Genomic DNA, 12,111 nt, shown 5'->3' with positions numbered 1-12,111 from the left:
TTGAGCCACGTTTCTGTAATCCCTACCAAATCATATTCGTTTACCTCTATTTGCGCAGCCAATTCATCCACCTTATTACAAATGCTCCTCGCATTAAGACACAAAGCCTTCAGGCTTGTTTTTTTAACGCTCTTAGACCTATTAGAATTATTATTTACTGTGGCCACGTTTGATTTAAACCATTGATTTCTCTGACTGCCACTTTTGTTTTTCTCCTTCCTATCTTTTGCTTTTATCCCTGTTTTCCTTTCCTCTGTCTCCCTGCTCAGGTTCCCAACCCCCTGCCATTTTAGTTTAAACCCCCCCGAACAGTGCTAGCAAACCTCCCCGCAAGGATATTTGTCCCGCTCTGGTTCCGGTGCAACCCGTCCGACTTGTACAAGTCCCATCTTTCCCAGAAGCAGGCCCAGTGATCCAGGAAACTAAAGCCCTCCCTCCTGCACCAACTCTTTAGCCACGCATTCATCTGCTCTATCCTCCTATTCCTATACTCACTAGCACGTGGCACCGGGAGTAATCCAGAGATTACAACCTTTGAGGTCCTGCTCTTTAATCTGCTACCTAGCTCCCTAAATTCTTGTTGCAGGACCTCATCCCTCTTCCTACCTATGTCGTTGGTCCCAATGTGAACCACGACCTCTGCCTGTTCACCCTCCCCTTTCAGAATGCCCTGCAGCCGTTCAGTGACATCCTTGACCCTGGCACCAGGGAGGCAACAAACCATCCTGGAGTCACGTCTACGGCCACAGAACCATCTATCTGTTCCCCTTACGATAGACTCCCCTACCACTATTGCTCTCCCACTCTTTTTCCTCCCTTCCTGAGCAGCAGCAACACCCCCGGCACCAGGAAGTTGGCTGCTGCTGCCTTCCCCTGGTGAGTCATCCCCCTCAACAGTATCCAAATTGGTATACCTGTTTGAAAGGGGGATGGCCACAGGGGTCTTCTGCACTACCTGCCTGCTTCTACTGCTCCGCCTGGTGGTCACCCATTTCCCTTCTGCCTGTGCAGCCCTACCCTGCGGCGTGACCAACTCATCAAACGTGTAATCCACGACCCTCTCAGCATCATGAATGCTCCACAACCCATCCATCCGCAGCTCCAGCGCCTCAATACGGCCTGTTAGTAGCTGCAGCTGGATGCATTTCTGGCACACGTGGTCATCAGGGACACCGGCAGCGTCCCTGAATTCCCACATAGAGCAAGAGGAGCACAACACGGGGCTGGGCTCTCCTGGCATGACTTACCCCTTCAATTAATTTAAATTAACTCAATACCACCAGTTAAAGATATACTCTAGGGTGCTTATTTACCAAATGTCCCCACTACACCACAGAGACCCAAGGAAATATAAACTGCAGAATTTAAGCTTGTAATAAAAGAAATACTCACCAACCAATCACTTACCTGCTTCCTGGTGATGTCACACTTGGATTACTTTTTACCTCTCTCCCGGCACCTGTCTTGGTCGGGCCTCTGGTGATCCCTCGCAGGTCCACTGCCTCTCCGGTCTCGGGGCTCTGGGCTTCGCTGCCTCGGGCTGCTCTTTAAGTACCTCTGCCGCCTCGAGTGATCCCTCACAGGTCCGCTGCCTCTCCAGTCTCGGGGCTCTGGGCCTCGCTGCCTCAGGCTGCTCTTTAAGTACCTCTGCCGCCTCTGGTGCTCCCTCGCAGGTCCGCTGCCTCTCTGGTCTCGGGGCTCTTCCGCTGCGGGAGGCGTACTGTATATCCCAACCAAACCGTACATCAAATTTTACCCCAGGGTCCTGTATCTCACACTTTATGCAACAAATCACATCACAGTTACAGGTGTATATACAAACAGACAGTCAACTCTGGGCTATTCTTTAATCAAAGCTTGCCACCGGTTTCTGAGTATTTTACTTCGCTTTCTGCATGATAACCGGAGAAGGTAAAACACTAACACACAATAAACTACTACAATCACGCGAGAAATCACATGAATCCATGGGGGAATCTCGATATTCAGGCTGATGTCCCACCATGACGGAGAAACCAGTTCGGAGATCTCATTCCCCATTTCCCTGTTCCATTGCTCAAGGGTATAGAAATGCTTTTGGGAGAGTTCAACTTCCTTTATTAATTTAGTGAGGTGTTCGGGCAGAGGAGGAATTTCATACCCAAACCGTGTTACGTATTGTTGCAGGTCCTGTACCATGTCGTTCACTGTTAAGTTTACCGTAGTGGGCTCTGGAATGGGAATGATGCGCTCTTGAGCCACCTGAACTTCTGTACGGGGTTTGAAGCAGAAAGTCTTATCGGTGACCGGGCACCAAGTGCCGTTGTGTACCCGGTACTGGTCCACGCTTGTCGTGATGCAGTACGTCCCTCTGCCCGCATATGCTACCTGGGGTGGAACGTGGCTTTGGGCCATCACCTCCATGGTGCAATTAATGGGCTCTGCACCCTCTGATTCAAACCCGCACACCGGCCGATTAAACGCATTCAAATGCTGAGGACACAACACCATGTGCGCGCCCCTGCTCCGGCATCCATTGAGGTCAGTGCCGGTCATGGCGTTCTCCCACTTTACAACAAACGGTGGGGCCCCATGATGTCGCACGTGCACCCCGTCCCTTAGGACGCCAATATTCTCTACTCGGTATACCGGCGCTGGCCACGGTGACCCGCCCATTACTGGCATCCGGAGTACAATCCCCATTACAGTGTGGCTGGACTGGCCACAGTCAACTGGGACCGGGTATGCCTCTGACGCCAGTCGGAGTTGGCACGGGCTCATTAAATTTTTGTACGGGCTGAGCGTAGTGAGGTGCCGGTTACTGACCCACGAAGGGACGCGACCTTGCTGTAGGTCCTCCAAATTACTGCACCCTTTGTTCAGCAGGCATGCACCGTACAACACACACGCATCGTTTATCGCTGCCTGCGCCGAGGCATTCTGATCCTCCCTGATCAAACTGTTGATTGTCTGAGCATGTGCCTCCAGCTCGGCTATGACTTCCTTTAAATGTATAGTCATAGCCTGATCCTCCCGTAACTCCGACCCCTCTAGCTCGTTACCCTCCCGCAGTATCTTTCGCAGCTGGTCCCTTAAGGTGTTGACCTGCATCTGCAACTGTGCATCGTCCATACTGTTGATAATGGACGTGCCCATGCTGAAGGCTGTAGCTGGATCATTAAATACCCCACGTCTATGTCTCCCCGAACCAATGCGATGGTTTATCGTTAAATCGTACAGACTTTCCCGATTCGCGTCCCCGTAACTTAATTCATAAAATTGTCAGAACATTTCCTTCAACGGGGCCTCATATAATTTTTCCATTTCTACCGGACACCACCGGGGCAGCTGTGCCCGGGTTAAATTTAAGAATGACCGACGCGACTTCGTAGTGAACGTCGTGGTACAAGAGCTTGCCGGTCGGGACTAACACCAACCCATTCCTCGGTCCCGGTGTGGTCCCTTTGTTTCCTGTACCAGTGGGGCTGTGGGCAGGGGCTTCCTCTTGTGTGCTACCAGTTCTGTGGAATTTACTGTGTTGGGAGGGTCTGGGATCATGCAGGAGTCCCCACTCTGATCCCATCTGATCCCGGCCCCGGAATCCTGCCACTGCCGCAAGAAGGCAATCAACACACCTGCCGGGCAGACAGTTCCGACCCCCACATACACACGTAAATTCCCTGTTCCTCTTTCCACCATTTATTCCAGCACATTTCTACTCCCGCCCTCACCCCCATTACCTGTCGGTACGTATCGTCCCCCAGTTTCTCCCAGTCCGTGGAACTGTTACCCTTGGCCTGGCCCAACTTCTTTAACCACCACCACCGTCCCAAGGGAATGTGTCCCTCACATCTTAGACAGACGCGTTTCCCCTCAGTCACCCTAAACCGTGTGGCTGTGACCTGCAGTTTGGGACACAGTATGGAAGCTTCTCCATACGTGAAACCCTCGCTGCCGGAGTACCGAGTCGAGTTCGATCCCAGCCACCCTGGCCACCTTCCCTCGTGGAAGTAAGTGGCCATTCCATCAGTGTCCCCTGTCCTACTCCGCTGTGTCACGGTAGGCCCATTCCCTCCTGTGCAGCTGTAGAGGAGGGACACCTCGGTGTCTCCTGTTTCCATGCTGCCAGTTCCGATCATCATTAGGAATACAAGTACAATATCCATATCCCTTTGTTCCTCCGATCTCCTTTGGTTCCCTAGCAAAACAAAAGCAAAACAGTTCTGCTCTGTGAGAGGGTTTTCCTTCACGGATCTGGTTTTGGTTATTTACAAAATATTTACAGTGTTCCCTGCCGCATTAACAAGCACCCCATTTAAGACCTCTCCCATCGGGGCCTCTTGCAGCTCGTGGTCGGCGAGTAGGGAGGCATCCACGGCACCCCACGCCGTGGGACCCGACTGCACCTCCTTACCGCCCCGTCCTGCCGCAGTCGCCAAATCTGTAACCGGTTTTTGCAGTGGCCAATTTCCTATGGCCCCTGCCGCAATCGCCAATTATTGTAAGTGGTTTTGCCCTGCCCATAGTGAGCACGCAAACCCCCTTACTACAAGTTCTGGATGATAGGGATTACTGAGGAAAGATTTGAACACGGACAGCGTTTTCGGGCTCACCCATACAGTGTTTATTATGGTTAACAAAAGCCACTCCACTCACATACAGTACAAGTGGTGTGAACACAACAGTACAGTTTAAAACAGTACAACCCTGACTTGTCCAACAAGCCCCTGCCGTGCTGACTTACCATGGCCAAAAAACACCCTCCCATGAACTAAACTATCACAGGACCCTTCCAACGCTAAACCCCCTCTGGTTTGGTAGGAACATACAGGCACCCCCTCACACAGCTAAGTGATCTTATGGGTGTGTAGGCTTGACAATGCTCACCTAGATTGCCCCTTTTATCTTGCTTGCAGCTTCCTCCCGTACATCTCGGCTACCTGGTTCCGTACCGGCCTTGCAGCATGCAAGTCCCAGCCTTAGTAGACGTTCGTCTCAGTTGGAAGAGCAAGGCTCAGCTCTTCTTGATGTTACGTTGTGTGGAGGGCAGGAGAGAGAGAGAGCGAGCTATCCAAACTGCTCTTTTTAATACCCCTCCAATACACAAACCATTGCCTGTGGCTTTAATGGACACATGGCCTGGGGGAATGGGTTTTTGAACTCTTGAATGGTTTGAAATGGTTTTTGATCTCTTGTCGATCTTCCCGCCGATTAACTTAATGAGTTCATCTTGACTAGAACAATGAGTCATCAGCCTTGTTAATCAAGACTTGGGAGTGGGCCTCTCGGGCCACTGTTCCCAGGACAGTTCGTTTCCATACGAATGAGTCATCTCCAGCTTGAGTGGGTTTTACACTGCTCCCCCCCACCCCCACACCCCCACCAAACAGCCTGTCCAGTTTTTAATAGGGGTTAAAAATCCATGAAGTCTGCGTCGACTGCTATAATACCCAGGTCCAGGTCATTAATGGCCCAGAAATTCCAGAACGGGGCTTGCAGCGCGTGCAAGCCCCGTATTTACACTTACCCCGCGCTACTGACGATCAGCTCCAGGGACGCCTGGACTTGGTGAATGAAAAAGAAGAATCCCGGGCAGCGTGTGACGTCACGCCGCCCGGGAGTGCAGCCAGCGCGAAGCCAGGAGCGTGCAGTGTAAGTGAGACACGCCCCTTGAGGTCTCAGTTTCACTGGACACGCCCCCAATGTATCTGTCAAGCTGCTAAGCATTTCTACATGCAAAGCAGCAGTTTAAATAGGTTTTTGGAATTGTTTTGAAGATTTGGTAACTTTTATAAACTTTTTAAAAAGTTTACATTATTTTGAGTAATCTGAAGTAGTTTTAAAGAGAATTAAAGCAATTTAAAGACTTTTAAAAGCCCTAAAAGAATTTTTTTAATTCCATTTATTTATTTAGCAATGTCGTCGTCATACGTGTCTTCACACTGTTCCCTTTGGGGAACTGTATGAAGTGGTGGAATGATTTATGACCGTGATTAACGCTCATTCCGTGACCGTAACCATCTTTGAACCAGCCATTAGGGCGGTTAGTCCTATGGCGGGAGGGTTTTACGGGCTCCCACAAGCTATAGAAGGAGGGGGGGCCACCCACACCCACGGACGCAAATATCCCACTGGATGTCAACCCAGAATTTAGAGCCGGAGCTCCGACTCCACTTGCCGGGACTGTCTGGAGCGGGGTTCGAAACCCTACCCTGATCTGGCCCAGCGGCGGGGATCCTACCACTATGACAAAGGCCCAATCCAATTAGCAACGTGAAATGGCAGCATAGGGCTCCAGTCACGGGGAGGGAAAAGGCGCAGGAAACGTATGGGTGTCACCTTTTGTGCGGAGTGGGCCTTTTGCGTAGCAGTAAGCATCCCCGCTGCTGGGCCAGAAGGAGTAGGGTTTTGAACCCCACTCCAGACAGCCCCGGCAAGTGGAGTCGGAGCTCCAACTTTAAATTCTGGGTGGACATCCAGCGGGATACTTGCGACCGTGGGTGTTGGTGGCCCCCCCCCTCAGATGGGTTGTGGGAGCCCGTAAAACCCTCCCGCCATAGGACTAACCACCCTAATGGCTGGTTCAAAGATGGTTACGGTCACGGTCACGGAATGAGCGTTAATCACGGCCATAAATCCTTCCACCACTTCATACAGTTCCCCAAAGGGAACAGTGTGAGGATACGTACGATGATGACCTCTTGCGCAATGCACCTCCTTGGACCCTCAGTCGCAGATGCGAGGGGGCAAATCGTGCAATTGTTAAATTTTTCATTTTATTGACATGTAAAATGTTGGCCCAGTAATTCCCTTCCAACTGCGCGAGTACGGTCGGGGTACTTACGCATCTGGCCGGATGAAATGCCAGTTTTCAGCATGCACAGTGCTTTTGGGGAAAACCGGCATTTCCTGTCCTCTGAACGAAGGGGTTCAGAGGCAGAACGCGTGCGACTGCACAGGCAGCGCGTGCGCAGTATAATTCGCCGCTTTCATTACTGCTTTCAGTGAGGTCAAGTCCTTACAACTTACACATGAAAAAAGCATGGGTACAGTTGCTCCAGAGGCTGCGGAGGAAGATATTTCTTATCGTGGAGCTTCTGAAAGTATGTATGTCTGTATATATTCCTTTGCGTGTTATGTATATATTCCTTTACTTATGTGTATGAATGTATTATTTAATTATGACTTTCAGAGAAAGCAACTTATTGGAAAATCATAATTAAAAACATACATTCATACACATTAGTAAAGGAATATAAAACATACATACATATACGTAAAGGAATATATGTGGACATACATACATAACTCATTCTCACATTCCATTCACACAGCCACAATTGCTCCTTCTACCTACCGTTCTGAAAACCCTTTAAAAAAAAAAATGTTAACTTTAAAACTTACTTAAAATTTCTTAAAATAACGTCCCTCCCTTTCCCAAACAAAAATATTGCATTTCAGAAGCTCCACGATAAAATGTTTCTTCCTCCGCAGCCAATGAACCACTTTACACTTGCTTTTTTCAAGTGTAACTTCTGAAGACTTACCCTCACGGATTTCATGAATGAAATCTACGAAGTTCACTGCGCAAGCGCTGCCTGTGCAGTCGCACGCGCTCGAGGTCTGGAAATGCCGGCGTTCCCCGCATGCGCTGTTCATGCTGAACGCCGGCATTTCCAATGGCCAGATGCGTGAGTACCCCGAGCGCACTCACGCCTTTGGCCGCGAATTTCTGGCCCATTATATATCAAAAAGAGCAGTGGTCCCAGCACCTACCCGTGGGGAACACCACTGTATAATTCCCTCCAATCTGAAAAGAAACGTTCACCACCACTCTCTGCTTTCTTTCTCTTAGCCAATTTTGTAACCATGCAGCCACTGCCCTTTTAATCGTCTGAGCTTCAATTTTGCTAACAAGTGTATTATGTGGTACTTTATCAAACACCTTTTGAAAGTCCATATACATGACATCAACTGCACTGCCCTCATCAACACTCTCCACTACTTCATCAAAGAACTCAATCAAGTTAGTCAAACATGATTTACCTTTAACCATTCCATGCTGACTTTTATTTTCTAATCTATATTTTTCCTAGCGCCAATTAATTTTGTTTCAAATTAATGTCTCTATCAGTTTCCCTACCACTGATGTTCGGCTGAATGGCTGGAAGGTGCCACTTTTATCCCTCCCCACTTTTTTTGAACAGGGGTGCAACATTTGCAATCCTCCAGTCCTCTGGCACCACTCCTATGTCGAAGGAAGATTGTGGCCAGAGCCGTCGCAAGTTCCACCCTTATTCCCTCAGCAATCTAGAATTCATCCCATCCAGACCGGGTGACTTTTCTATTTTGAGCGCTGCCATCCTTTTAAGTACTTTTTATTCTATTTTTTATCCTATCCAACTTCTATACTACCTCCTCCTTTACTATGACATTGGTAGCATCCACTTCTCCAGTGAACACAGATGAAAAATATACATTTAGTACCTCAGTCATGCCCTCTGCCTCCACAAGAAGATTTCCTTTTTGGCCCCTAATCAGCCCCATCCTTCCTTTAACTACCCTTTTAATATTTAAATGTTTATAAAAGACTTCTGGGTTCCCTTTTATGTTACCCATTAATCTATTCTTATACACTCTCCCCTATACTTTTTGTATTCAGCTTGGTTCTCTACTGAATCTACTTTTAGTGCCCTGGAAAAATTAGCACCCCCGCGCCAGAAATTGAGTGATTGCACCCCAAAAGGGAAGCGGGGTGCTACTGGAAGTGCCCCGCATCCCTCTTGGGGCGCTGTGAGTCAATATCGCGGTGCTATGTGCCGCAGCATCACCCGCTGTGGCACGTCACGCCACGGTATTGCAGGCCTGCTTCCCCTTCTTAAAGGGGAGGGGCCTTGCACAGCATGACCCGGGGCCCAGCTGGGCCCCCGGGGATCTGCTCGCAAAGGAGCCCAGCACTCAGAAGTTGCCGGGCTCTTCGAGCGAGCCGGCACTCCGCAGGGCAGGGGGGGGCGGCGTTCAAGAGGCCGGGACGGGAGTGCAGGCAGGTGCTGGCAGGCGGCCAGTGTAAGCAGTTTTTGATCCTAGCCCAATTGCTAGACGAACGGTTCGAATCGCCCCCGCCTTACGAAAGTTCTATACCCGGGAATTATTATTCAGAATGTAAATGGAATAAGTCACGGACAGGAATGCTTCGGTGAACAATCAAACTTATATTTATTTGGTCTAACATACACTGGTTAAAACATGCACTACTAAATGAAATCACTGTCTCTGTGGAGAATAAAATCCAGGTTACAAACAACATACATACAGTACACAACTGGGGACTATAACAAGCAGTAATTCTCTTGTTGCTATGGTGGACTCTAATTCCACCCCTACCAACGAATTACCCAGTCGCATAAACCCCTTCACCTGGCTGAACCAAATGAAGCTCCCACCCTCGGAATAGCCCAAAATCTTCACTTCTGAGAAAAACTCTGAGCCCCTTACACCTCACCCAGCTTACCTGGGATATCTGGTTACCGGTTTGGGACACTCGAGACCATGCTTACCATCACACACAGTCGGTCCTGATCGCTTCGCTCAGCGGCTTCTTCCTCTGGTACTTCTTGTTAGGTCCATCTTGGTGGAGCGACAGAGCAAGAGAGAGAGAGAAAGAATGGTGGAAAAGAATCTATCTTTATAGGAGTCTGGCTACCCCTATCTTCCCCGCCAATCTTTAAAATCCTTTTGTTTCTAAGCACTCCGGTGCTTAATCAGTGATGGCTCATCATCGGACCCATGAGTATTCCGTGATTGGATTAATGGCCCTAAGTCTGGGACAAATCTTTGGTCTTTGTGTTGGGAAAAACTAGCTCCTCTTCGGCTGGCTGAGGCTAGTGGGTTCATTGTTCTGCTTCTCTTCTGAGATGGAAGTGCGAAGTGCTTTTGCATATTAGAGTGGCTTTCTAATAAGTTCAAGTTCAATGGCCCCCTTCCTTTTTCCAGGACTGTTGGGCGAACCCATACATCCTGGATGACTGACAGTTCTTTTGTCACTGCCAACTGCCATGTGTTCTCTGGAGATTTAACAAACCAATCCCCCACGCATCTGTACAGGGCAATCCCACCACAGGGAAAACACCCTCAGCCCATAAAGTCCACAAAAATATTCTCGATTGAGTCCATTCTTCAAACAGAGACTTTATGATCTCTTCACCAGCAACAAAAATGGCTGCCCCGCACCTTGCCTTTAAAAAGCACCTCCCCGACCACAGGTAGGCCCCCCAGACCCCGTCGGACATAGTGTCCGGTGGTAAGTCAGGGGTCGCTCCCGAAGGTTGCGGCCGGGGTGCGAATGGGGCGCTGTGCAAGGCGATGATGTCATTGCAGGTGGCGCAATGCCATGGGGTGCTACTGGTTAGCGCCACCACTAACCTCCCACTGAATTTCGCGGGAGGCGTGGGTTGCGCTGCGCCCGGGTGCTTGTTGCTTTGCGCCCCATTAGCGCCCTCTTAGGGCGCTAACGGGAGGCGCAAAGCAACCCAATTTTTCCCCCTATATCTTTCGTCATACAGGGAGCACTAGCTTTGGATGCCCTTCTTTTCCCCCTTGTGGGAATGTCTAGTCTGTACCCGAACTATCACCTATTTGAAGGCTTCCCATTGCACATTTAGGCCTAGAAATTCGGTGGGCTGTGCCACCAGTTAGCGCCCAAAGAGTGCACTTAGTGGGTTTAGCGCCACTGGCCACGCCTCCCGCGAAATTTAGCGGGGCGCTAATGGCGGCGTTAGCCTGTAGCGCTGCGCCGCCACCGATGACATCATCGGTGTGCGCAGCGCCCCGCTACCGCCCCAATCACGATACTTGGTCACGCCCCCCGCTGTAACGCTGGTCGCAATTTGCGACCAGTTCAGGGGGGCCTACCTGCGGCGGTAGTGGCGCTAATTAAAGGGGAGGTGCGGGGCGGCCATTTTTTTTTCTGGCCGCCTGCCAGCACCTCCTCGCGCCGCCGTCCCCGGCCTCCTGAGCCCCCCCCGGGCAGTGCTGGCTGTGTCCCAAGAGCCCGGCCCTTCTCCTCGGTGCCGGGCTCTTTTGCCGGCACTCGCGATCTCCGATCGCGCTGGTGCAGGCCCCTCCCCTTTAAGAAGGGGAGGAAGGCCTGCAGCGGCACGTTGCGCTGCGATATTCAGTTGCAGCGCCCCAAGAGGGATGCGGGGCGCCTCGAGCAGCGCCCCGCTTCCGTTTGGGACGCTGAAACTGAATATTGGGATGGCGCAAGCGGCTCCGTTCACAGCGGTAATTCTGGCGCCCAGGCGAGCTGGCGTCACCGAATTTCTAGGCCTTACTGTTTTACCTGCCAATCATTGATTCCAATCCATCTGGGCCAGATCCCTTTTCAACTCATTGAAATGAGCCCTCCTCCAGTTGAATATTTTCACATTTTATTTTTCTTGGTCCTTTTCTGTAAACTCTAAACCTAATGATATTGTGATCACTGTTTCCCAAATGCTCTCTCACTGAAACATACTCCACTTGCCCCACTTCATTCCCCAGAACTAGATCCAGCACTGCTTCCTTCCTCGTTGGGCTGGAAACCTACTGATTAAGAAAGTTCTCATATACATTTCAGGAATTCCTCCCCATCTTTTCCCTTTGCACTGTTATTTTCCCAATTTAAATTAGGATAATTGAAGTCCCACATTATCACTACTCTAATGTTCTTGCACCTTTCTGCCAATTTGCTCCTCTATCCCCTTCCCAACATTTGGTTGCCTATAGTCTACACCCAGCAGCATAATAGCTCCTTTATTGTTCTTTAATTCTAACCAAATAAATTCTGTCTTTGAATCCTCAAGCACATCATCCCTTTCTAGTGCTGTAACAGTATCTTTGATCAATACTGCCACCCTCTCCCCCTTTCCCCAGTCGTTTATTTCTATTCCGAGTCAAAGCACAGCTCTGAAATGGACTTCTTAAAGTGCTAATTGCTATGTTTATTAATGGTAAAGTGTATTTGTTGGAATAAAGACTAAGAGAAGTTGAAAATATGCTATCATGACTTGCATGATATTGGTGAAGATGAAACAAAGTATTCCTTCCAACCTCTCTCTTAATTGGAACATGCCTTATTCTCTTTAATCAATA

At 49.7% G+C, this 12,111-nt stretch overlaps 1 pseudogene; it reads right to left on the bottom strand.

The window, feature by feature from the left end:
- Positions 1 to 1,839: 1,839 nt before the first annotated feature.
- Positions 1,840 to 3,000, bottom strand: LOC147113789 (uncharacterized; annotated as a pseudogene).
- Positions 3,001 to 12,111: the final 9,111 nt, after the last annotated feature.

This window comes from Somniosus microcephalus, chromosome 8 (genome assembly GCF_052327205.1).
Source record: "Somniosus microcephalus isolate GS21.2 chromosome 8, FLI_Smic_1.0, whole genome shotgun sequence".
Lineage (NCBI taxonomy): Eukaryota > Metazoa > Chordata > Chondrichthyes > Squaliformes > Somniosidae > Somniosus > Somniosus microcephalus.
The sequence above is the reverse complement of the archived record's forward strand: the minus strand, read 5'-3'. Positions and strand labels throughout refer to the sequence as shown.